Source organism: Marmota marmota, unplaced genomic scaffold, assembly GCF_001458135.2.
Source record: "Marmota marmota marmota unplaced genomic scaffold, marMar, whole genome shotgun sequence".
Lineage (NCBI taxonomy): Eukaryota > Metazoa > Chordata > Mammalia > Rodentia > Sciuridae > Marmota > Marmota marmota.
The window spans coordinates 2370525-2398389 of NW_026000171.1; the positions used below are offsets into that span (position 1 = coordinate 2370525).

The following is a 27865-nucleotide window of genomic DNA, read 5'->3' on the forward strand; positions in this document are numbered from 1 at the left end:
AAGTCCTTCATTGGTAGATCCTTCCCTGGTCATCTAGGATAAAGGACCCTTACTAGGGCGGGCTGCAAGAATGCGGTTCCTGCTTTGACCTTGGTCTGAAGGGAAACTGCCTGGATTGATTTCTCGTTTGAGCATCTCCTTGCAGACCTTTACTCATTGAACGTATTCTTATTTGCCTCATTGTCGTGTGGAGTAGGAGGAATTAGAAGCCCGCAGTCCAGGTAGGAAGACATTAGAGGCTTTTAGAAGTCATTATCAAATACCGATCACCGAATAGTAATATGGCCGAACTTCTGCTCTCTACTCCTCCACCCCACCCTCCCTGTAGCATCTTGTCTCCTAACTGCACACTGCTGCCTCTGGAATGCCCCAGGTTCTGAGCTCTGAGCGTTTTTCCTCTGCTCAAAAACTTTCTGTAGCTCCCTACCTTCAGTGACCTAAGTCAAAAATTCCCATCTCATTCATGTCCTAGTACAGGATATTCGTGAGACTTTGTGCTACACCTGGTGCCCCACCCCTACTCTGCTTCACCTGGCTAGTGCTGCAGGTGTTGTATGCCCCTGGCTGGCTGACTGGCCCTGCCCCCTTCACTTGTAAAAATCCTATGACCCTTTCTTTACTTCTTTCCTGATTCTCATGATTGGGTGAGGAGATTCATCTTAATTCCTTTGATTGTTTTTCAAAATGAAGTTTCCTTTAGTGTTCTTTATTATTACAAAAGTGAAACATGCTCTTTAGAGAAACATCAGAAAATACCAAGAAGCAAAAAGACCATAACTCAAAATGTTGCTCAGCAGAAACAGCCACAGTTAGCATATCATAGTTCTTGCTTTGCTCTATTTATTATCATTAGACATGTCTCATTGGTTTTTTTTTTTTTTTTTTTTAATGCTGGAGATGGAACTCAGGGCCTCCCAAATGAAGAGATCTACCACTGAGGTACTACTTCCTGTCTCATTGATTGATTGATTCATTCAAAAACATGTTTCCAAATCTACTTTATGTATTTCATTAGGAGGAGGAGCTGAAAAAAAATGGACTAAATCCTGTTTCTGTTCTGTAGGAGCTTGTCTGGTGTGGGAGAGAGACAGATAGACAGAAAAGGGAATGAGTGTGATATTTGGGATTGTGCAGATAGACTTGGGATCTAAGGCATCCAGAGGAGGGGACCCTGACCTGGTTGGGATGACTCAACTATCTCACAGAAATTTGCCATCAGGGAGAATCCAGGGTAAAGGCTGGGGCTGGAGCTCACAGTTGGTTGGAATAGGTGTTGGGGAGGTGAGGAAGAGCCCCCTGATTCCAGTCTTTGCACTTGGGATGTTAAGGGGCCACTGAAAGATTCAAACAGGATGTGGGTAGGACAGGAGACTAGGCAGTGAGCTATATGTTCAGAGTTGGACAGAAATTGGCAGTCCTTGGTTCAGAGTTGGACAGAAAATTGAGATGTTGTATTTGCAGAGGTGCAGTTGGGTAATGTGAGGGGGGCACAGGGAGATGAAAGATGAACTGAGAATTGGGTAGAGATCTGTTAGGAGGATGTTGAATAGTTCAGGTGAAAGAGAGTGAGAGTTGAAGGAAGGTGGGGAAATGGGATGGAAAAATCTGACAGGGTGGAAGCAGGAGGGAAGAAATCAGAGCAGCAGAAGTCAGATTGTGGAGGGTTTCATTCACTTGTTCGTCCTGCATTTCTTTTCTTTTTCTTTCTTACTTTTTTTTTTTTTGGTACTGGGGATTGAACCCAGGGCTGCTGTACCACTAGCTACAACTTCAGTCCTTTTTATTTTTATTTTGTAACCTGGAGCCTGGCCTCAAACTTGCAATCCTTCTGTCTCAGCTTTCTGAGTAGCTGGAATTACAGGTGTGCACCACATCACTGGCACTAACAACACTTTTTGAGAGCTTTCCATATGTCATGTGTAGTGGCAAATGCTAAGGGTAATGAGATGAAACTATTGAGGGATAGTTAGCATAGAATAGAGAGACTTCTTAACAGATAGGCAGGTTCAAGCCCATGAAAAAGAGAGATGGAACCTAGGATCCAGCAGGAGTGCAGGGCACATCCTCAAATCAGCCTGAGGTTTCCCAGAGCAGGGCACACCCCAGTAGCTGACTTTTGAAGGCAGGGAGGTTTAGGGAAGTTAGACAGGTGGAGAGGGAATTCCAGGCACTGGGAACTCTATGTGCAAAGGCACAGAAGCATGAAACCACAGGCAGCTGGCTCCTCTGGGGAAACTACTAACTGTGGGTGAGCTGGTGGGAAGAAGGAGGATGAGGAAGGAAATGCAGAGCCTAACTCAGCCTAATGCCGAGAAAAGCCAACAGAGGAACATCAGTAATGCTTTACTTGGGTTACTCAGCCGAATCCAGTGTCCACTGAGGATGGTTCTACTGCAGTACCACAGTGCATCAAGCACTGGGCGGGGTGGGGGGACAGGTAGGGGGAGAAAACAATGTCCCATTATGCTGCTCTGGCCAGAGTCCACTTTTCTTAGAACAGGTCTAATAATTTTTTTTTTAAATCTTTTTGTATCCCGCTCCTCCTTTTGTATTAAGCACTGTTGGGGCTTTGGTAAATATTCAGTTAATAATAGAAACAATTTCTTAGGGTTACTGAGTACCAAAGAAAATAGTTCACACACTTAGGCCTGGACACTCAAGAAATGTTGCTTATTGTTGCTATTATTATTTACACTCAAGGAGCAATGAGAGGCAGCCCACAGTGCATTACGTGTAATCAAGTGTCCTTGTCATGTGACACATGTAATCAAGTGTCCTTGTCATGTGACACATGTAATCAAGTGTCCTTGTCATGTGATAAGGGCATTGGACCTAGAGTGAGGAGGCTTGAGTTCTAGTCTAGGTTCCAACTCCATGGTTTATTTTGGACTGATCAATGACTGACTCTGGGCCTCAGTGGTCTCATCCATACAATGAACCTTTTGGATTGGGAGATGTGGAGGTCTGCCTTCATTTTGGCATTATATGGTGCCTAAGTCTCTGGGCCAAAGTGCTGCAGGCAGTGCTGCAGACAACCAGGGAAGGAGAGATGGAAAAAAAAATATATGGTTTGATTTAAGTGGAAGAGGAAAATCTGGGTAAGCCCTTGAGTCAGAGATCAGGAGGCAGCCAGGCTTTTCAGGCTTTGTAGAGCTGGAGTGGGAAAACTTCCTTCCCAGGGGCATCCTGTTTATGGAACACCCCCACCACCCCGCCCTTTGGGGTCCACTTTGGCTCTTGTGCTCCTCCTGGTGGTAAGATTTGAAGATGCAGGAAACAGGCAGTCTAGTGATCAGTGACACCCACAAAAGGGGACTACTTATCCCTCTACCTAAGGTCAGTAGCTTTATAAGGCAACAGGCAGGATGCCTAGTCTTAGGGACCACCAAGACCCTCCCAGAAACCATACCAGTGGCTGTTTTGGTTCATCTTCACTTCTAGAAGCTTCTTTGCTGCTCTTCTTAGTAAGCTCCAATGCCACTGTCACTGGAGGGAGGGGCAGTCTGCGGAATCCCTCCAAAAGGGCAGTGGGGACTTCAACTAGGCCTGGGAGGATTCTTTTTTAATATTTATTTATTTATTTTTTTAGTTTTCAGCAGACACAACATGTTTATTTGTATGTGGTGCTGAGGATCGAACCCAGGCCGCACGCATGCCAGGCGAGCGCGCTACCGCTTGAGCCACATCCCAAGCCTTACCTGGGAGGATTCTTGACTTATGACCCTGAAAAGAATTTCAGGACATGTAGAAAGCAAGACACAAGCAAAAGATTTACTAAAGCACAGCGTACACCCAAAAGGCGGGGTGTACACACCCCACATCTCTCAGAGAAGAGGAATGACACACCAAGAGTTGAGCTCTCTGACTTTGTATATAATTTTGCTGGGAAGAATAATACAGCTTCCCAGGCAAGCTTTTGTGAAAATCAAATTCTATGTTAATCATTTGATATTCGGGGTTCAGAATGCTTCTTCCTGGTTGAACAGTCTAGTTATATACCAGTTGTGGGCACAATGTGGAAGTCTTTGAATTTGGTGACATTTAAATTTATTATGTTTCTGTTCTAGTGGATCTAGTACAAGTATCTGATCTGGTTTTGTTCATCTAGCTAAAGAGACAAGCATGGCTGGTCATGCTCATAGATCCCTGTCTCCATCCAGCAAGTATCTCTTTTTCTCTCTCCCAGTGAGCCTTCTTGTTTCTCTATCACCTCACAAAGCCCTCCACCATCACTCCTGTCTTTTCCTCCATGAATTACCTTGTTTGACTCTCTCCTGTGTGACTCATTGGCTGTCTTCATCTTCTAGTATGTGTGCACATTTTGGTGGTGAGCTCCTCCAAAGTATACTTGCTTTGATGAATTTGTGTTCTCTCAAGCTCCTGGTCCTTTGCTGGCCCAGTGAGCCCTCTGTATACATTTGTGGAATGACTGCAAGGGAGAACATGTTCCTCAGGCTTTTGTCCTTGGACCTCTGCTTTTCTCTTAGCTCCTCCATTGAGCACCTATCTTCTCGTATCATTTCCTTTGTTTGGCTCACCTCTGCATAAATTCAAGTCACGATACTCATTCAATAGCTCTTCAAATATGCCCCATCCTAGTGTCTGACACCCAGGAATGTGCCACTTTATTTACATGGTATAAGGGACTTTGCAGATGTGATTAAGTGAAAGGATTTTAAAATGGGGAGTTTATCTTGGACTTTCTTGGTGAGTCCAGGATAATTAAAAAGGTTCCATAGGAGAAAGGTAGGAAGATCTGAACTTGAGAATGAGGTATGAGGACAGAAGCAGAGGTTGGAATGATGCATGGCCACATGCCAAGGACCATGGACAGCCTCTGGAAGCAGGAACAGATGAAGAAATGAGTTCTCTCTAGAGCTGCTAGGAGGAGCAAATGCAGCTCTGCTAACTTATTTTAGGTTTCTGACTGGAACTGTAAAATAATTAAATATGTATTATTTTAAGCCACTAAATTTTTTGATAATTTGTTACAGAAGCAGTAGGAAATGAACACAGTTAAAATAAACATCAGGACCAGAGGTCCTAATCCCCGAGGGCTTCCTAAACCTAAAACTGACTTTCCTCTCTCTTTGGCCTCCTGTCCTCCCATCAGTCAGCATCCAAACCCCACATCACCTGGGCCTCTTCCTCCTCCTTCCCCTAGCCTTGCACTGCTGAGCAAATGTGATTCTTCTTTCCTAGTACTTCTCATGGTGTTGCAAGGAAGTGCTACAGTTGCTGTCCTATTAAAAGATAAGGAACCAGACCTAAAACAGAAAATAGTGATTTAGTGTCCAAGGTCAGACCTCAGATCTTCCACCTGGCATTGGTTCTCATCTTCCCTTTTTGCCACTTCCCAGGGGCCACAACCTCAGAATTCACTCTTGACCCAGGCAACTGTCTTACCTTCCAACCTGTCTCCCTGCCTTTTACCTTCCAGTCTGCATACCTCATTGGAGACTCGGTTGCTCTGTTTTCACCTATAACTTCTTTTTATTGCATTAAGCACACATGTACTCAACAAGGAACCTACCTATGTATAGTGTGAATTTGATCAAGGTTTCATGGATGGGTAGATGAGGGATTACATCTCATATGACAGCAATACCATTCTAAAAATACTTTTTAGATACATCTTTCCTCAAACTTCATTCTGTGGCAGCTACCCTTGCCCCTTCTCCTGATGTTAAATGTAAAGATAGTTAACATCACATTTTCATCATGCTTCTGAAACTTTGCTTGACTCTTCTGCTCATTTTTCCTTCTTAAAGACTTCCCAACTTCCCTTACTCAGGTCTGCTTCTAAACGATTTTCCATAGCACTTAGCACCTTCTCACAAAGTGGAGTTTTCTTCCAATATGTATTGTTATTTATCTGCCTCTTCTAGCTAGAATGTAAAGGCCATGAGCATGAGAAGATTTGACTGTTTTGTTCTCTGATGTACTCTGTGTGCTTGAAACAGTGTCTGACACAGCAGGTGCACAATAAATAGCCAATGTATGAGAATCTAATGTTCTAAGGACAGCATAAAGACCCTTTGCTCTCTCCTCTTAACATCTATTTATAATTCTGTCCACTCTTTGGAGATACTACACGAATTCCCACATCTACACCTCTGTTGCCTGCCTCGTTTCCTAAGGCCCAGCTCCTCCTGGCCCTTCCTCATCTTATCCTACCCATTTCTGAGGCCAGCTCAGCACCTGCCTTCCCCAACATCCTCAGCCAGTCTGCTCTAATCCTCTTTCTCAGTGTGCTTCTATAGCAATTTGTTTCTGAACCATCCTTTAGACTCCCATTACAAGTTTTGTCCTGGGTGGTAGTTTCATATGTATTTAAAAAAAAATTTCCCTAGTTCAGCCCCTCTTGTACCTATAGCAGGTACTTTCCAAATGCTTGATGAAAAAAATATAACCCAAGGACCAACACTTAGATGGGCACACTTTATGTGCCAGATGAGATTCTAACTGTGCATATAAAAACTCATTTAATATGCAGACCCCTATGAGGTTTACGGCTTGTCATTTCTGTCTAATGAATGGAGAAAATAAGTCATAAGGAAGTTAATGAACTGACTAGGAAGCAGCAGAGCCAGGTTTGAACCCAGGTGGTCTGGCCTCAGAGCCTGGGTGCTAAACTCCCTCTTCATGGGTTGAGTGGATGTATTACTATTGACAGTACTTGCTCCCCATCCCCACAAGACTGGGTACTGTTATGTTGTCCAGCCTGGCCCTGATCTTGAGGGCTCTAGCAATCCTCTTGTCTCAGCTTCCCAAATAGCTAAGACTACAGGAATGTAACACTGCACCTGCTCCTTTTGCCATTTTTGCCCTTTGGTTGTAAATGTGGTTTGAAGGGGCTGCAGGTGCCCTCCCAGGGGTCTTGCCATCCTTAAAGTTATTCCCAGCAAACTGACACTCTAAGTCTTAGGGGGCTGATAGTAGGTTGTGAATTTGGTTTGGTCTCTGCTAGCATCTGTCTGTCCCTTCTGAACCTTCCTTTCCACAGCTACAAAGAGAGGGATATCAGTGCTCTCTCTGCACCATTAGGATGGGGATGGGTGTGCGTGCCCTGACAGGCCTGCCTTGTGCTCAGTGGTAGGTATTGGCAGCCCATGGGGAGGTGACTTCTGTTCTGGATGAGCTTCTGGATTCAGGAGGAGGAAAAGAAGGTGTGTGTGTGTGTGTGTGTGTGTGTGTGTGTGTGTGTAGTGTTTCCTCATAGGAGAACAGAGAAGTTATAGGAAAATATTATGGACTTGAAATTAGAAGTCAGTCATAGGTCCAAGCTCCATTTCCTCATATAAAATAGGCTTAAAGAAAATGTGTCATATATACACTATGGAGTTTTCTTCAGCTATGAAGAAGAATGCAATTATGTCATTTGCAGGAAAATGGATGGGACTGGAAAGCATCATGTTAGGCAAAATAAGCCAGACTAAGAAAGCTAAGGGTTGTATTTTTTTTCCTCATATGTAGAAACTAGAGAGGAAAAAGAAAAAAGGATTGTCTTGAAAGTAGAAGGAAGATTAATATGGCAAAGGAAGAAGGCCAAGGGAAGGGAGGAAGAATGAAACTGATCAATATATGTCACGTGCATGTATGAATGTGTCACAACAAATCCCACTATTATGTATAATCATTATGCACCAATAAAAAATTAAAAACAGGTTTAATAGAATTTCTATGTCATTGTCGCAAGAGAATCAAAACTTTGTCCCTGAATATGGAAGTGCTCTGTAAAGTGAAAGGTGCTTATAAACCTAATTTTTAATCTGAATCTCACAGAATAGGGGTAGTGAACTTGGTTAATATAAAATGTTAAATGGGCCCAAGCCTCAGAGTCCTGAAGTTTTGGCCCGAGGAGCGCTTTTTGCTCTTTGTAGAGCAAGCTCTCTGGCTTCTGGGCATCTCTGCCCAACATGCTATGTTTACCACACATTTACTGCACAAGTTCTAAGTGCTGGGGTAGACTGGACTCTGGTCCTGCGCGTGAGATGCTCTTCTCCTAACTGGGGATGCATGATGTGGTAGACACCAATCAGTGGACTGTAAATAGTAAGGGAACAATTAGGGGAGTGAAGGGCAGCAGATGTCCAGAGATCTGAGGGCATGAGTTTGGACTGATCTTGGAGCAGCTGTAGCCACAGGCCAGAGGGGGCCTTTGGGATTAGTAAGCCCTTTGTCTGCCTCCCAATTTCCATACCACTCAGTTTGAGCTAGCCCTGAGAATATTCCACCCAAGGGCAAGTGAAGTCACTAAATCTATTTTGCTGACAATTTCTTTGTGTCTCATGGGATATTTGACTGATCCTCCAGAGACTGTAATCTCCTTAAGGCCATGTCTTCCCCAATTCTGTCTGGGGTGGGTTGGATTCAGGCTTCTCCTAGTGGGTCAGTAGGTGTGTGTGTAAAAGCTGGGACTTGGGTGTGGGTTCAGAAGGATATACATAATTGACATATAGTTATAGTTAGGATGAACTTGAAGGTAAGAAACTTTTATCACAGAGTTAGTGAATTATTGCCATGAATCATTGCTTGGAGACAATGAAGCCAGAACTCCTGCTCATGACACAGGAGTCCCTTGTTTAGCTTCTGCTAAACATCTGTCACCTGAGTTCCCTACTTCTGGCCCCTTATTTGATCCAGCTGGTCTGCTCTGTGCCCTTGCCCCCCAACTAAAGTTTTAATTTTGGAACCCTTTTAGGTTTACATAAAATCTACAAAGAGAGTATAGCAACCCCCCACCCCCAATGTTAATGTGGCATATTGGCCAAAACTAAGAAATGAAAAGTTTTGAACAATGAACAAGTTTTATTTTATTTTTCATATAATTTTATAAGTTTTATTTACATGGCATTTTTATAAGATTTGTAATATGTGTATGTAATTCTGTAACCAAATAATAAATACTTTCAAACATAGGGAAAAAAACTAAGAAATTGACATTGGTACCATCCTCTTAGCTAGACTTCATATTTCATTCATATTGCACAAGTTTTTCCACTAATTTTCTTGTTCTGCTCTAGAATTCAAGTTCCCACATTGCCTTTAGTAGTTTGCATTGCATTTTGTTCTCTGAAGACACTGGGCTCATTTCCTGTTCTCTGACTTTGACCCTGTCATTCTCTTTATCTGCAGTAACTTTCCTGTTTTTAGCCAACTCCCATTCTTCCTTCAGCAACTCCTCTCTTGGATAAGGGACAATGTTGGGAACTTGGAAGGATTAGAATTTGAGGTTCTGACTGTCAACCCTATTAACTGATACTCCCATTTCCATATCCAAGATCTCATTTGGTTTTTATATACTTTACTTTTTGCAAATATGAGCAAATACTGTATTTGTAAGATTTTTGTCTCCATGGTAAAATACCTGAGCAAAGTAACTTTATAAAGAGGTTTACTTACCTCACAGTTTTAGAGGTTGCTTGTCCAAATAAGAACTTGATATGGAGAGATTGTCCTGAATTATCTATATGAACCCAATCTAACCCCTTGGAGCCTTAAAATTGGAGAATCTTTCCTGGTTGTGGTTGGAAGGAGATGTGACAAAGGATCAGAGAGACATGACCCAGACAAAGTGCTGTCTTTGTAAATGGAGGAAGGGGCCACCAGCCAAGATATTTGGAAGCCCATAGAAACTGGAAAAGGAGAAAATGGATTTTCCCCTAGAGCTTTCAGAAGGAAGGCAAACCCTATCCACACCTGATCTTAGAGTGAGACCCATGTGTCAGACTTTTGACTTGCCAAAGTATAACATACACAACAAATGTTTGTTAAATTTGCAATAATCTGTTACAGCAACAATAAAAAATTATACTATATCTTGGAGATATTTCCTTATTACTACAGATATTGTAGCAGTGTTAGTTCCTCATGGTTATACACAGGATATGGAGACTGACAGATCTGGGCTTGAATCCAGGCCCAGCCACACACTAGTTGAGCAATTCTGGACAATTTGTTACCCGTCTGAGCCTGCCTCCTCATCTGCAAAAGGGACTAATAAAAGACTTGCTTCACAGGGTTGCTCTGAGGATTAAGTCACATCATGCATACTAAACATTTAGCACAGTGCCTGGCACATAGTAAAAGCTCAAGAAAGGGTGATTGTAAACACTATTACGAATTAGATTGTAATTATTATATTTAGAAACTTCCTCTGAGTTCCCCAAGTCTTATTGACCTCTCTTTGGACTCCTTATAGACTCAGGAGACAGCCCATAAATCAGCCCTTGGTTTCTGCACCAGACCCCTCTCTTATCTTGAATGCTGGATTCCCTTTGCCTGCAGGACCCTGTTTCCCTAGGCAGTGGCCAGTGGGACTCTGTTTCAGTTGTCTTGGGGATGGTATTTAGGATGACATGTCGCCTGAGTGATTGCTCTATGAATAGGCGCTGGCTGTGACTGTTGTCACTTTTTCTGAAGTTGAGGTTTCTTTCTTTCCACACCAGGGTCATGTCATGGGTACAGCTGGACCCTGGCAGGTTCCCACGCTGCTCCCTGTGGCATAGACTCTGGGATATCTTAAGGGTCCCTCCTGATGTCCCCATTAGGCAACTTTTGCACTAGGTCAACCTCGCCCCCATAACCCTGAGGCAGGCCTTTCTGCTAGTGGGGAGTTCTGGTTATCAGAAAAGTTGTCCTTCTTCACCAGAACCCCTGTCCACATCCTGCCCTCTGGGTACACATGGAACCAGTGTTGCCTGGAGAAAGAGATGTGGGAGTCTGTCCCAGCTCCGCCAATTCCTTTCTGGGTGGCTCCTGGTTATGTGAGGTTTTTTTTTTTTTTTTTTGGATTCTTTTTTTAGTTGTAGATGGACACAATACCTTTATTTTATTTATTTTTACGTGGTGCTGAGGATGGAACCCAGTGCCCCACACATGCTAGGCAAATGCTCTACCACTGAGCTACAACCCCAGCCCATGTGAGTCTTTTTTGAACTCTGTTTTAATAATCTATTAAAAAGAAAGGAAAACACTTACCTTTCAGGATGGCTCTGGAAGGCATTTCCTGTGTAGTGGCTGCCTATTTGGGCTGCATCCCTCCCCTCCTGCTCCAGGCCACACCCTTGGATTCCTCAACAGCTCCTGGGGAGGATTATTGGAGCCATCTCTGAAACTCCAGGGGTGCAGTACACAGACCCAGCCCAGGCTCTCCAGTGGGCTGGCTTCATCTGCCTGGAATCTTACTTCTGCTTCTGACCAGCTTTGCTGTCAGTTCTTCTCTTCCCTGCCCAATATCAAGCTTTCCCCTCTCTTCTCTGGCCTGGCAGCAGCTCAGGCCTTTCTATTCCCACCACACAAAACCCCATAGACTCTAATGCTCTTGCTGGATATAGAAATACCACCTTATTTTTAGCTTTGGCCCTGGTCCATCTCATGGCGCCTTCCCTATATGAACTTGTCGAGCTCTGCAAGTTGTTTTCTCAAATCCTTAGAGCCACAGGAACCTCTCTGTCCACAACATTTACATAGGCTCTACCCACATCGCTCTCCCCACCAGTTACCCCTGTTGCCTCTGTAACTTGCATGACCAGCTTGTATACATGTGTTTCCACCACAAACACTCTAGAAAGTATGGCCTCATTTATTGTACCCACTCCCTGTCCCTCCCTCCAGCTGAGGAGCTTTCCCTGGAAAAATCAGGCTGAAGGGAACAAGGGAAGATAGCGGAAAGGAGCTGTTATTTACTTCTTGGCTGTGAGGCCAGCTGGGGAAGGTGTGCTGTCCCCCCAGTCCCTCTATACACACATGAACTGCCTTCCATGGCAGGGTCAGCTCCCTGTCTGCTTTCTGAGGCAAAAGCAGTCAACCAAGAGATGACCACACTTGCCCTCTCAATGTAAACTCAAAGAGAAACAAGCAAATAAGCAACCCACTTTGGGACAAAGCATCTTAAACCAACCCTGAGAGAGTAAACTTGGGTTTCTAAGTAGAGATCTGTGTGTTTCCCCAGACGGGGTGCATTCATTTCTCTTGAGGCTAGCTGGGTCTTGAGGCCAGCTCGGTTCCAAGTGTCTTAGCATGAAATCCAGTGTCAATAGAGTTCTTTCTGGGGATTACTCTACTTCTAATCCTGAACTGGAAGTTTCTTGAGGCATGGACATTTTGTTCTCATTCCTCTCTCTCTCTCTCTCTCTTCTCTTGATCTAACCCAGGGCCTCATGTGTGCTGGGCAAGTATTCTGCACTGAGCTAACTCCCAGCTCCTGATTCCTCTTTTTATTTACAATTTCTTAGGGTAAAACTCAGACTCCTTAGGGGCTACAATTCTATGGTTCACCCCCCACCCCACCCTGCTTCCCAAAATGCCTACTCTGAACTCTACATACCCATCCAGCACAGGCATTTGCTCTTCCCTCTGCTTGAATTCTTCTTTCCCAGGATCCACAAGGCCATTTCCTTTTTTTCTTCCAGACTTCTGCTCCAATGTACCCTTGTCAGGGATGGCTTCTCCATTTCCACGTGACCCATCCCAGCACACCCCAGGCATTTCCTACCTCTTTTGCTCTGATCCCTCTAATCTCCCCTATTATTGCTGGATGCAGTATACATTTCAGTTTTTTCTCTATGTATTTCCTTGCACTTGGATGTAAACTTCATGGATCAGGGGCTCTTCTTTTTGTTTGCTATTTTATCTCCAAGGTCTATGCCATAGTGTATATTAATTCTTATTTGTGGAACACAGGAAGTGAGTGCTCAGTGTGAGCAGATGGAAACATGACTTGCAGAGGAAGCCTCCCAGCCCAGGCAGTGGGGCTCCTGGGTCAGTGGGCATGTTCAGGAGAGGGTGGAGGTGTCCTTCTGCAGGTGTCCCTCTGTGTATCAGCCAGGAAGGACACACAGAGCCTGCAGGGAGGGCTGGCATGGGGGCTCTCCAGGAGGCTGTGTTAGGTCTGGCCAGGGGTGATGGGTCCCTGGCTCATCTGCCAGTGGTTCCTGCCTTTCCCTTCCTGTGTGGTGAGTCAGCCACACCCCTGGGGAAATGTGCCAGGGAAATGGCCCCTGCCAGAAGTGCAGGAGGGCTAAGGTCAACAAAACAAGAACTTGCTTGTGCACTCCTCCCAAGCTGCCCACCAGAATGCCTGCTACAGGGTGAAATGTGTCCCCTTAAATCATGCATTGAGGTCCTAACTCCTGTGCCTCAGACTATGAATTCAGTTGGAACTAGGGTTGTTGCAGATGTAATTGGTTAAGTTAAAATGAGGTTATACTGGAATTGGGTGGGTCTCTAATGCCATGATTGGTGTCCTTATACAAAGAAACCAAGTGAACATGGATCAAAGTTGAAAGCATCATGCTGAGTGAAATAAACCAAAGACCAAAAGGACAAATATCATGTTAATCCACTTATTAGGCACCTAGAATAGTCAAATTCATAGAGATAGAGTATAAGAGTGGTGACCAGGGGCTGTGGTATGGGAGGGTGTTGAGGAATTATTTTTAGTGGATACAGAGTTTCAGTTTGGGATGATGAAAAGATTCTGGAGATCATGAATATACTTAATGCCACTGAATTGTATAATTAAAATTGGTTAAAATGATAATGTTCTTTGTTACATATTTTTAACTAATTAATTAATTTGGTTTTATTAGGTATAAATGACAGTAGAATGCATTTTGATTCATTGTACACAATTGCAGCACAACTTTTCATTTCTCTGGTTGTACACAATGTAGTGTCACACCATACGTGCAGGCATACATGTACCTAGGGTAATGATGTCCATCTCATTCCACCATCTTTCCTCCCCCATACCCACTTTCCTCTCCACCTTCCCCTTTGCTCCAAGTTCCTCCATTTTTTTCCATCCTCCACCCCCATTGTGGTTTAATATTCACTTATCGGAGAGAACATTTGGCCTTTGTTTTTTGGGGATTGGCTTACTTTGCTTAGTATAATATTCTCCAACTCCATCCGTTTACCTGCAAATGCCATAATTTTATTCTTTTAATGTTGAGTAATATTTCACTGTGTGTGTATACCACAGTTGTAACACAAAAACTCATGGGAGGAGAAAGAATACAAAGAGAGAGCCTGTGGCTGAGGAGAGCATCTACAGGCCAAAGAACGCCAAAGATGGCCTGGCCTGCAAAGACCAGCAGGGCAGAGAGGCCCGGAGCAGACTCTCTTCTCAGCATCAGGAGGGAGCCCTGCCCACACCTTGATCTCTGCCTTCTGCTCTCTAGAACTGTGAGACAATAGATTGCTGTTTAAACTACCCAGTCTATGGAGTTTTGTTACTGCTGCCCCAGACAACGAACACAATGGCTCTCTGTGGCTCTAGTGCTTCCTGTCCCCTGACTCCTGGCATTGAGGCTGGATCAGTAACAGGGGAGCTGGTTGTGACGACTGTCTTTCTGTTTTTGGCTTACGCCCCTCCCTCCATTTGTTCTTTGCTGCTCCCGCCTCCCTTGTCTCCTCTGTTCCCTGGTTACTAGTTCCATGTCTGTATCTCCCTCTTGACTTGTAAATCCGGGAAGCCAGGGCCTCCTGTGCTCATTGGCTGCTGTCTCCTCAGGCCTGCATAAGTGTATTGGAACATTGGATACAAATGTATAAATGAACAAATCCATGAATCAAGGGGGCAAGGAAAGGGTCTCTTTTCCCTGGGCCTCATCAAGGATGTTTTGACAAAATATCTGTATTTAAACTAGGCAGAGGCAGTATCCCCCTCCCTGGGTGACCACGTCAGCTGCTCAGGCAGAGCAGTGTGGCCTCTCCAGGGCAAGGATGCTGCTGCTGCAGACAATCTGGCTGGGCTGCCTCAGGCAACCCTAGTGCTGTGGAGTCAGGGCCGGAGGCCTGGGGTTAAGCCTTTCCCCCAGGTTTGCTGAACTCACACCTGGCACTTGTTCAGCAATAGAAAGGCCAAGGAGAAAGGCTTCCATATTATGTTAGACAGAACCTGGAATTAGATGGAAGAAAAGAACACCCTTGCTCTCAGAAGCAAGCTCAAGTTCTAGAGCAGCATATACCAGGGCATGCAGTAGAGCCAATCCCAGATCTTGGGGACCTCACAGTGTGACATGGAGGCAGACCAGTAAATGATCCCAGAACAAGGCCGGTGCTGCTCTGGCGAGGCCAGCTGTGGGAGCAGGGGAGATACTTTGAGAATGGGACTTGGTGAGGGCTGAATGAGGGAGGCCTTGAAGGATGAACAGGAGTTTGACAGAAGCAGGGGAGGGGTGGGGAATGGGGAAAGTATAACAGAAACCAAATAGCACCAGGCAAGAAGGGAAGATGGGAAAGGTTGATGTAGGTCTGGGGTAGCTGGGGGTGAGACAGGAGGTGACTAATGGGGATAAAGTCCCAGAGACGGCATGGCTAGTTAGTGAAGCCCCTGGTATACGCTGCTCTAGAACTTGAGCTTGCTTCTGAGAGCAAGGGTGTGCTGGCTATTCTGTGTGCTCCCCTCACCCTCAAACCATCCATTCTCTACCCTTCTCTGAACTTCTCTGTAGACTGCTTTAATGGGCTGCCTTGCTCACTGGTTGGAGGAGAGAAAGTCTGGGATGTTTATCTCCTGATTGCCTTGTCACTTTTCTGGCAGTAGCTGTATTCCTCTGTGGTCATGGCTCCTGCCAGGTACCCCTCCAGGGTGGCGGAGCACCCTGGCTCCAACTCTGCCTCTGGTCAAACTGTACAGGCATTGGTGGCAAAGTCTTCCAGCTGTGGCTCATTCCTGGTGCTTCACCACCCCTTAGTGGTTCACTTACCCATGCCCACTTCCTGCAAATCCCCTGTGTCAGACTCCCTTTAGCAAACCCCTTTGGGTGTCGCCTCTGTTTCTCTGTGGAACCCTGCTTGGTGCAGTAGGGGTGTGGCTTAGGCAGCATTTGGTGGGGGAAATGATCTTGGGGATGAGCAGATGAGTGGGGGAGACTTGGCAGGCAGGGATGCTAGTTAAGACCTGTGAAAAGTCCAGGTGAACAATGGAAGAGTAGCAATTGGGATGGAGAGAAGGGGCCAGAGCTGAGAGGCACTTCTGAGTTAGAGTGGTTCAGCTTTGGGGACTTATTGGGTAGATGGGGAGGTGGGCAGGGAAGGAGGGAGCCCTCAGTTTCCACTTAGAAGACAGAGAGCATCATTCTCAATTGCTGTATGATGGACCATAGAATTTGATATTTCTAATTTAAATTCAGGACTATGAGGTTTTACTTGCTCTCTCCTATCCTAATACGTTTGTTGCCCCTTTCTCGCATGCCAAGAATTTCAGTTCTAAAGTATATCAGGAACAATAGCATTAATACACTGTCCCTGACTTAGTTTAGGTCTACATAGGATTTTTGGACTGCATAGTGATATGAGAGTGATATGCATTCAGAAGAAACCACACTTCAGATTTTGAATTTTGTTTTTTTCCCCAAGCCAGGGATACATGGTGCAATGCTTTCTCCAGATGCTGTGCAGCTGTAGCGATTGTGAGGGGGAACACTAGGGACTCTACAGTGCACTGTGTTGCTGCAGGTTGGGGTTATAAAATGCCTTTTCCACTTATGATATTTTCAAGACATGATAGGTTTATCTGAAGGTGATGCTGTTGTAAGCAGGGGAACATCCATGTCCTTATTTGCTTTCTCCCACGTTACATACACAGCTGTCTCAGAATGATAATACCAGCATTATCTTATGATATGATTACTCACAATACTTACAAATTTAACTGCATTTCCTTTGGTCCTTAGAATGTATAGTCAATTTCGTACATTAGGGCCTCTTGGAATAGTTCTTCTCCAGGTGGTCATGCCATACCAATGTAGGCTTACTTGTTTTATTTTGAATTTTCATAACTTGCTTTGTAAAATAAGATTTTTATAAAGCCAAGGGTTTAGTTCAGAGGCAGAGCACTCCTCTAGCATGACTGAGGCTGCGGCCAAGCACCCCCAAAATATACACATGTCTTTATTTATATGAGATAGTTATTGTTCCAAAGTCAAATCTACAAAATAAAGTATTAATAAATTTGCCAAAGAGTTAGGTTCAATTAGGTTCTATCTTGGTGTCCCCTCTGCTTTACTATCTCCTTTAAGTTTATTATATTTATTTATTATTTATATTAAGTTTATTATATTTATACTTAATGTAAAATATTTGTGTTATTTTTTATCTCCTGTTTCTTTGATAAATGGAAGTATTCTGCTCATATTTCTCTCTATCTTGCCTTTTCCACTTAATATTCCCTGGAGATAACTCCACAGTAGTTTATAAAGATGACCCCATTCTTCATTTCTTCACTAGATATATAGTTTTCTATTGCTTAGTTTATTCAACCAGTCCCTCACCATGGATATTGCATTATTGCCTACAAACAAATAATCTTTTCTTGTACATATGTTTTTCTGTCTCTTTTAATCTGTGGGGATAAATTCCTAGATAAGTTCTGGATCAAAGGTTAAATGCATATGGAGTTTTGCTAAACATTGCCAAATTTCTGTAAGGTTGTACAATTTTGTGTTTCCTTTAGCACTGTATGAGAGGGCCTATTTCTCTGTAGCTGAATGAGTACACTGTCAAACTTTTGGATTTTTGACAATCTAAAGGGTATCTTAGTGTAGTTTTAATTTGTATTTCTCTTAATGTAAGCAAAATTGAGCATTTTTTTTCATAAGAATAATTTTCATTTGTTTTTCTGTAAATTGCCTATTTTGCCAGCCACCCTCCCTTTATAGGGTTGTTGGTTCTTTCCTTTATTTATGGAAGTTCCTCAATATTAAGTAGAATGACCCTTCTCTACAGTATTGGAACATTCACAGATATTTTCCCCATTATCTCTTTTGCCTTTCTAAGTTCTGTGTGGTGTCTTTCACTAAGCATTATGTATATTGCAGTTAAATCTAACAACATTTTCTTACTCCTAGGTTACAAAGGAATTTACCCAGGTTTTTCTCAAGTCCTTACTTGATCTCTTCATCTTTAGGTATTTAGATTAATCATCCACTTGGAATTTATTCTGATGTATGGTGTGAGGAATGGATCCAATTTTATTTTATTTTCTCAAATGGCTCTCCAAGTATTGGGCTCTGAGGTTGTGCTTTAGATACTAATGGAGTGAAATTGTTATCCAATTAGGGTAAGTTCAGGGAATCATCAACAAGACTACTGACTCCCAGTGAGGCAGATTACAGTGTGTGTTAGTCAGCTTTGTGACCCTGTGACTAAAATACCAGACCAAAACAACTTAGAGGATGGAAAGTTTATTTGGGCTCACGGTTCAGAGGTATAGTCCACATTAGCTGACTCTGTTGCTTTGGGGCAGAGGCAAGGCAGAACACCATGGCTGAAGAGTGCGGCAGAGGAGGGCTGCCCACCTCATGGTGGCAGGGAAGCTGAGAGAAGGGGAAGGGGGCAGGGAAGATGCACCCATCCTGGGCATGCCCCAGGGACCCACCTCCTCCAGCCACACCCCCTGCCTGTAGTTACCACCCAGTCAGTCCATATAAATTAGGATGGACTGATTGGGTTATAGCTCTCACAAACCAATCGTTTTACCTCTGAGCCTTCCTGCATTAATATAGAAAGTTTAGGGGACTCCTCATATCCAAACCATAACACCATATTTTAATTCATTTTAACATATCTTATTATGATTTATTTCAGGTAGCCTAATTAGTTTTTATTCTTTTTTTTTTCCTGGTAAATAAAGCTGTGAATGAAAAAAAAATTATTTATTTGCAGGGCTGGAGATCAAACCAGGGCCTTGTGCATGCTATCCTATTGCTCGACCACTGAGTGACACTCCCAGCCCCTGAAAAAATATGATTTAAGCTATTATACTACCGTGCATGGCTGCAGTGGACATCTCTATGTGTGCCAGTGAGGCCATCCAGCATCTGTTCACCCTTGGTTTAAACAGTGCCCCAAATTTCCTTTAAGAACCTAGTTGGCCGTACTCTAGCCCATATAGTTTGGGTCCAGCTCTCTGAATTGTCCCCAATTGGTCAGAGCCATTGTCTGTTTTAAGGCAACAGTGGTAAGTTCTGGGAAGGGCTTGTGCTTTAACTACAGCTCAGAAGATCTGGAAGCAGGACTCTTTCTCAGTGGACTTGAACCTGGAGGTATCATAGCTGGAACCACTGTCTCCATTTTGTCATCACATGTAACCAGAGAAGTCACTTACTCAGGGGAGGGCGTCAAAGCTGAGCCATGTCTTTTTGATGTATGAACCCTAGTCAGGTTGTACCGGAAGGCAGCCCAGTCCTACTCTTGAACTTCTTGGTTATGTGATGATTTATTTGGTTTCTGTTTTTTTTTTCCTTCTGCTTACAGTTGAGAGAGTACAAATAAAACATTAGTCATCATTTTCCTTATATTTTTTGTTTTTTTAGACAGTACCTCAGGTGGAGAGGGAAATGGGATTTAGTCAGAGTATCACAGTGTGCCTATTTAGGCTGGTTCCTTCCATCTTGGAGGCCTGGTGTGTAAAATAGTGTCAATCACACTGCCTGTCACAAAGCAAAAGCAGGAGAGGGAAAGTCCTCTTCACAGTTTACTTCCTGTAATAACATTACCCACTCTTGAGGGCAGGGACTGTGAGGTTTTGTTTTCTGTTTGTATGTACCACACAGGCTATTAAATGGCCTCACCCAAAGCAGGTGCTTGTGTAGTGAGCTAATCTGAACTAAACTGAATGCTTTTCATGCTCATTCTTTCCATTCCACAGTGAAGAAAGTGGAGTCACAGAGAAGAAAGATCAAACCACAGGCCAAAGCAGGCCTGGGCATCCTGTCCCCAGCCTCACAATGACTCCAACAGGCAAGCTCCATCCCTCTGAGATGATGAAAAGACATTGGAGTGGGAAGCTGGTCCAAGGACTGGGTTTGTCACTACCCTGATGGATGACTTTGGGCAAATCATGTCAGCCTTCTGGGCCTTAGGCCTCAGTCTCCTTGTCATTCACACAGATCCGATCCTCACTTATGAGTGTCAGTGGGTTCCATCTGTAAGTAATATGAAGTGTACAAAATTCCTTATAGGAGCATTTGCTGCAAAGTTCAGGTTGATTCAAAGTTGCAAGGTTACCTTGCAAGTCCTGTTTGGAGGTGCTGATGAATAATGAAACTGTGGTGCTGGGGCATCCATGTAGTTTACTTTGATGTTCTCAGGATGCACAATATTTCAGACAGAAGCTCTTTCTCCTGGTGACAGAGGAGGAAGCTGAGGCCTTGAGAAGTTGAGTGACTTGCTTAAGGTCATCCAGCTAATTAGAGACCTGGGCCGATTTCACACCCAAGTTTTATGACTTCTGGTTCAGGCCTCTCACAGGCCCCAGCGCCACCTGTCAGGAGAGCCAGCACCCCTCAGAGATGGCACAGGAGCTGGCTTCAGAGGAGCCAGGCTGTCCTGGGCTAGTTGCTGGCCTGTTCACCCAAAATGTCCTTGCTATGGCCTGGCTGCTGGAGGCGCTGGAGGCCCAGGTTTCCCAGAACTTTGTTGGGGGGTGGTGCTTCTGGTGTTCCTGGTGGAGGTGGGGTGCTTTAGCAAGATTTGGTGACCTCTTGTGCAGTGAGGGGAGGTGGCAGACATACTGTCTTTTGCTGGGCTGTTGAGTAGCCCTTCCGGGCATTGTGCTCCCAGTGTGCCCGGGTCATGAACACAGAGACCAGGATGCTTTGTAGTAATCACAGCAACACCCTGTACTTCCTCCAGCATTCCGGGAGGCTCCTGTGTATGGCCTCTTCCAGGAGTTTCCCAGATGCCCCCTCCCTCCCCTTCCTCCTGGGCTCCATCCTCTTTAGGAGGAGGTCGCCCTTCATATGTGACGTGTGGGCTTCGGAGGGCCTTGGCCACAGTCCTATCCCATGAAGAGCAGCCCTCCTCCCAGACGTTCTTCTCTCTTGGTCAGTCACAGCTGATATTTTCTGATTTAGGCATTGCACTACAAGCTTCATATATTTTTTTCTCAATAGTTCCATGACTTAGAAGCTATCGTCATTATTACTCCCTCCCCATTAATATCAAGGAAACGAAGCTTAGAGGGTTCAATGACTCACCCAAGGGCTCTTCCACAGGAAGTGGCAGAGCTGGGTCTCACACCTCAAGAGTCTTTGTATTTAATTTAATTTAATTTTAGGTACTGGGGATGGAACCTGGGGGCCCTCTAGCACTGAGTTATACTACCAATCCTTTTTAGTTTTCATTTTGAAACAGAATCTTGCTAAGTCACTGAGGCTGGCCACAGACCTGTGATCTTCCTGCCTCAGTGCTGGGGAAGGGAGAGTCTGTATTCCTGATCCCTCTGCCACACTGCCTTATGTAAGCTGCGTGTTTTGTGTTTTGTGCTTTGAAGGTGGTAAGAACGGAACATTTGAGTCTTTTAAAAAATACTTTTTTATTTTAGAACAATTTGTGGTTTGTGGAATTATGGTACAGGATTGCTGTATACTCCATGCCCATGTTCCCCTGTTATTAACATCTTACATTCATGTGGCATATATGTCAGTGTTACTGAATCAATATTGATACATCATTATTAACTGAATTCCATACTTTATTTGGATTTTTAAACTTACTTGTTTGCTTTACAGAATGTCTCTTTTTGTTCCAGGATCCCATCCAGGGTAGTCCATTATTACGTAGTTATAATTTCTTCTTAGTCTCCTTTTGGCTGTGACAATTTCTCAGACTTCCTTGTATGTGGGGACTTTGACAGCTTTGAGGATACTGACTAGGAATTTTGTGTTTCCTGTTTTTGTAATGAGTAGACTGGGTTGATGTGGCTTTGGGGGATGGACACAGAGCCAAAGTGCCACTCTCATCACATTGTGTGGAGGGTTATACCTGCTGATGTTGACCTTGGCCACCTGGCTGAGGCAGGGCTTGTTGGTCTCTTTACTATCAAGTTAACCCCTCATTCTTTGATGTACTCAAGAATCATTTTTTGAGAAATAAGAGGAGAAGAAATTGTCAGTTTTCCTAGAAGCAGGAAGAGAGGGGACAGGGTGGAACAGGGTGATGCAGGTGTCCTGGCCCCCCGAAACAAATTTACATTTAGCGATGAGGAAAAGCTGGTGGCCTTTGTGGCACTTGATGCAGGAGAAGAATCTTCTTCTAGGATTGTGGTGAGAACAGCCAGAGACAGGAGATCCGTCTAGGAATTTGCTGGAGAGACATGCAAGAGGACCCTCCACTCTAGACTTGCATGTCATTTCTGAGAACTTCATCTTCCAATAAAGTGGTGCTATAATCTGACCCAGCTAGAGTAGAAGGAGACACATGCTTTTCAACTTGAAACTCCTATGTCTATGTCACTACTGGACCACTTTGCCTACTTGTTCAAGATAAATTCATACATGTGATAAATCCAAAAATTATTTTGTGGATTAGCACCATTAGATGGAATTATACTTTGGGGTTAAAAGGGTTAATTTTGCAATGTAACTATTTAAAGTGGACCACATTTTATAAAATGTATGTCCTGGTAATCTCAAAAACCAGAAGTGGCTTGGAACCCCTCATGTGATCTCTGAGACACCTTCCTCTCTCAAGCACCAAGAGGCAGGTAAGGATGACTGAGGGCCTGAGAGATTTGATGGGACCAGAGCTAACCCGGTTTTTACGGTTGTTACATGCCTACCCTTCTCTGTTCCAGAGTGTGAGCTAACATGTGAGCTTCAGAATTTGGATAATTGATCCAAGAGGAGAGGCCCTGGCTATGGCCAGACTTTGGTCCCCATGTTGGGAAAATAAAGAAATGCTTTGGTTTGAGGTGGCTCCTTTGATTTTCAGTGAAGCTCAGACCTCCTGTCTGTGAAAGGATGAAAATACTCCTAGGATATGAGCAACACAGCAGGTCCATCCATCAGTCTGTTGAAAAGAGCAAAGTTCTATGGGAATGAAGTCTGGAGTCAGAAGTGTGTCTGTGTTGGTGTGTTGGCCCTGAAAGGGGCAATGGAAGGGCGGGTGCCTAGGACCTGCTTGTGAGCCTTCATGAGTTTGCAGAAAGCTGTTTTGGTGACATTATAGCTGTTATAGTGGTGTGACCTCAGATGAGTCACCCCCATGAGTCAGTTTCCCCAGTTCTCTGTGACATGTAGACAGACAGTCAGAATGGGGCCCTTTTGCTTATCCCTCTACCATCTGCACTGTTCCCTTCCACCACAACCACTGCTGCCAGCAGCCACCAGCCACCAGCGCTGCCCACAAGTGGCTGTCTAGGATGCTTTGGGCCAAAGGCTTGATGTGGATTATATCTAATTTAATTCCCACAGCCCCAGGGGTGTTACTGTCTTCACTTTGTAGATGGGAAAATTGAGCCTCACAGAGGTTAAATGACACCCTGCATGTCCTGGGCCAGGGATGAGTGGGTGTTAGACCTGTGTCCTGCCTGTTCTGCTTCCTGCTTGCTTAGCAGGGCTTCGATAGATCAATCTGGATTAGACAACTTTCCCTGCAAAGGTTATTATTTTAGTCTTAATGGGTCACATATGGTCTTTCTTCCTTCTTTTCTTTTCCTTCCATCCTTTAAAGATGTTAAAAAAAAACAACAACACCATTTTTAGCTAGTGAGATGTACCAGCAAGTAGCAGGCCATGGTTTACTGACCCTTGATAGTAGGCAAATGAAAAATGCAAATTACTCTAGGACGTTGCATCTTCTCAGACTTCAGATGGATCTGCAATCTATTTAAAAAACCCAGGGCTGGAAGGATGGCAGGGTTAGCTGCCTGGTCCAGGCAGATGCTGGCTTTACCAAGGACTTCATGCAATGTGGATACCATGACCCTCTGTCACACTGTTCTGATGGGCAGTCCTTCTTCTCACACCTGCCCCTCCATTGGCCAGCCTTCCCTCTGTGGGGCATCCCTGGGGTCCTGGCTTCTCCACCCTCTCACCATTGCAGTCTCTTTCCTTTCTCCTAGGACTTCTCTTCTCAATGGAGTGAGCTAGTCCCAGCTGGGGCCCCTGGCTAAGCAGCAGAGGAAGCTGAGAGAGTCCACCCTAAGCTTCTTGTACCGGGTCCTTTGTGTCAGGCTGCCTTGGTGGCCAGTGTGGAGTAGAAGGTGCTGAGACAGAATGAGAAGGGCTGGGAGCTCTGCCCACAGCCAGAGGAAGGAACCCGGTCTCTGGCAGAAAGCTAGGAAACCTCTTTGTTCTTAGGGCACCTCAGAATTAAGGAAGTTTGGGAAAGGAAGCCTTGTGTAAATATAGGGGCTCTGTGTGTGCGTGAAGCAGGAAGGGGGAGTGCAATGTGTGCCTGTCACTTATGGCCAGTACCATTGCACCTGTGGAGGCAGTGTGGAGAGAGCTGGGGACCCATCCTCAGCAATATAAAAAGTAGTAAAACCAGGCTGAAAACAAGTCTGAGTTCTGACACCATCACTGACCAGGTCCTGAACCTCCGGGACAGTCAGTTTCCTCATCTATGAAATGGAAGCAGCAATATCTGTCTCAGCAGGCTGTTGGCCTTTACCCAGTGCTTACTATACATCAGGTGCTATTCTGAGGGCTCTCTGTATACAGTTGATTGATCCTTATTGCTCATGGATTCTGTATCTGCAAACTTACCTTTTTGATAAAAATCAGTGTACTATCAACTTCAATACTCATGGTGCTTCCAAGATCATTCTCAAACATGTGTAGAGCAGAGGGAATTCGTGTTTCATGATGTACACATTCCAGCTAAGGTCCAGTCAGGTGACCCTCTGTCTTCTTGTCTCAGTTCAGATTGTAAACAAGTGTTCATTGCAAGGTCTGTTTGGTACCATGTTGTGTGTGTGTGTGTGTGTGTGTGTGTATGTGTGTGTGTGTACGAATCCTAGGGATTGAACCAGAGCCTCATGCATGCTAGGCAAGCATTCTACCACTGAGCTACATTTCCAACCCTTTTTATTTTATTTTGAGACAAGGTCTCACTAAGTTGTCCAGGCTGCCTTGAATTTGTGATCCTCCTGTCTCAGTCACCCATGTAGCTGGGATTAGAGGCATGAGCCACCACATCTGGCTTCTTTTTGGGTAATTTTACTGTTTAAAACAGTCCCAAGTGTTGTGATGATGTGTTGTCTAGGGCACAAAGTGAGAAGGGGGAGTGTAGTGTGTGCAAGAAAGTGTAAGAAAGCTGTGATGTGTCTTGTGAAGAAAATTTGCATGAGATAAGCATTGTTTAGATATGAATGATAGTACTGTTGACTGTGAATTTAAAGTTAATGAATCAATGATATATATTAAATATGGTGTCTTTAAACAGAAACACACATTAAAACAAAGATATTCATCACTGTTGATGAAAGTGTTGTAACTCGAGAATCATAGGAACCTAAACTGTGTATACCATTAGGAACTGGATCAGAATTCACTAATTCATTGTTTACAGCAACTTTATAGAACATAATCATTGGGAATGAGAATCAACTGTATTAACTCATGTTATCATCACAACAACCATGCTAGATAAGTGCCTTGCTGTCATTATCATTTAATTTTACTGATGAGGAAAGTAGGCACAGAACGATTGCTAAGGTTTTCTCAGGTCACACAGTCATAGGTGACAGAGCTGGAATCAGAGCCAGGCAGTGGGGCCTCAGAAGGCTCCCTTAGCTGCCACATTGTTTTTGAATTAGCTAAAGCAAGAAAGCATTAGAGCAGCAATCTTGTACATTGAGCAAGGCTCTGCCATGCAGGGCCTGTGGCCACAGTATTGGGCAGTCTCGAAGTCTCTTCCTCTTTGATGGTCGAAGGACCTGTGATCTCACCAGCTCTTCCAAGCCTGCTTTGCACTGTTGGAGGGCCCTGGTCTTCAGGCTGGGAAGAGGGGAAATTGGAAGAGATGAGCTGGGGAAATAGGGGCAGGGGGTGCTGCTGGGGTGAGAGATGCTTAGGGCCTAGATGGTGTCCAGTGGAAGTCTGAGGCACAATGTGGCTGTCATTTCTCTTGGTTAAACCAACATGTTTAGCACTGTCTCCTCACCAGCTGTGGGCTGGCTGCAGGGAATAAAATTGTCTTGATCTTTTTTGCAGATGTGGAACTGAAGTTTGGATGGTATGACACTTTGGGGCTCACAAAGGACAGATCTCGCAAGGACTGATATTAAGAATATTTCACAGCTGTATGGAGCAGACACAAGCCAGTCACCACAGAAGCTTCTGTAAACAAGGAGGCCACCTGCGCTGGGGATGGTGTGCACATCAGGCCGGTCCCAGGATTTGTCCTGGCTTTTCAGTCTTGCCTCCTCTGCCTCTGTGTCACACACAGATGTGCAGGGCTGGAGTGGATTTTCTCCTTCAGCGAGAACGATGGGATTGTCTGCGTTCTGTAAAGGTATACCCATCTTTAGCTGCCATCTTTCCTGATATTCTCTAGTGGTGGTGTTGTGAGTGGTAGGGATCACCCCTCCTTCACAGCACAGTAATTATCCACTTAGTGCCCTGCTGGTGAGGGGTGAGAGCAAGGGATCTGGAGAGAAGGTCTGAGTTCAAATCCCAGCTGTTCATCAGTCTGTGACCCTGTACAGATCTTCCCACCATTCTAAACCCTGGTTTTCTTAGGTAAAATCTGACCAAACTACCTAGCCCATGGGGTATTGGGAACATTAAGCATAATTATGTGGGTGATTGTGCTTCATGTGCTTAAAACTTCTTCATATAAAATGAAAGGCATTAGGCTGGGCCTTATCCTGAGGGGATCACATATAGAGAAGGAAAGTGGCATTTAGGGCAGATGGATCTGCTTTGTGGCAGAGCTGCCAGATGCCCCCCGACATTCTCTTGCCCTTCTTCCATTTTCATGGAATTTTAGTTGGGGGCATGATTTTATTTCCCAGCCTCCTTTACAGTCAGGTGGCCAAATGGCCAAGTTTTAGCCAATGGGATGTGAGCAGAAGTGGTGGGTGCAACTCCTTGGCATGTCCTTAAAGGGCAGAGGCACCTTCCTTCTCTTCCCTGACTCAACCCAGTGACTTTCTCCTCCTTTCTTCTTCCTTCAGGCCACCAAGAGCACATATGTAATGATCTGAGACCGTGCAATACAGCAGCCCCCCCCCCAGAATGCCAGAGCAAAATTAGATGTTGCTGGGTCTCTGCCACGCATGTGCAGCTGTGGTAGCAGCTCCGACCCACTTATGTGCAGAGAACTTCATGAAGGAATACTTGGGGGCTCCTGTTACATCAGTTAAATGTGTAGCTTAACAACTGGGTTTGGAGATGGTTTGATCTCCAAAGTTCATGTATCAGAAGTGTGGTCCTCAGTGTGGACATATAAAGAAGTAGTGGGACCTTTAAGAGATGGGGCATTGTGGATGGAGGTTAGGTCATTGAGGGTGCTGCTCTCAGAAGAGATATGTAGTTCTTGTGGGTCCCCAGTTAGTTTCTGAGAGAGGAATTATGAAATAACAAGCCTAGCCCCTCTGGCTTCTGTGTCTCTATGTTAGCTCTCCCTCCTGCACATGTTTGTACTGTGATGTGGTCCATCATGATGGGATGCAGCCAAGGAGGCTCTCACCAGAGGCTGAAACAATAAACTACACTGAGATTCCATCTCACTCCAGTCAGAGTGGCAACTGTCAAGAATACAAGTAACAATAAATGTTGGTGAGGATGAGGGGGAAAAGGAACACTCAGACATTGCTGGTGGGACTGCAAATTGGAGCAACCACTCTGGAAGGCAGTATGGAGATTCCTCAAAATCTAGGCATGGAACCACCATTTGACCCAGTAATCCCACTCCTTGGCATATATCCAAAGGATTTAAAATCATGATACTACAGCGACACAGCAATGTTTATAGCAGCACAATTCACAATAGCTAACCTATGGAACCAAACTCGGTGCCCTTCAAAAGATGAACAGATAATAAATCATATATATATGAATATATATGAATCACATATCATAATATGTGATATGTGATATGTGATATATATATATATATA

At 44.5% G+C, this 27865-nt stretch overlaps 1 long non-coding RNA gene across 1 annotated transcript; it reads left to right on the forward strand.

Moving 5' to 3' along the window:
- Window positions 1-27576, forward strand: LOC125611876. The gene is made up of 3 exons (XR_007342111.1): window positions 1-221; window positions 25956-26256; window positions 26921-27576. It is a non-coding gene; the product is annotated as an uncharacterized LOC125611876 (long non-coding RNA).
- The last annotated feature ends 289 nt before the right edge of the window (window positions 27577-27865 follow it).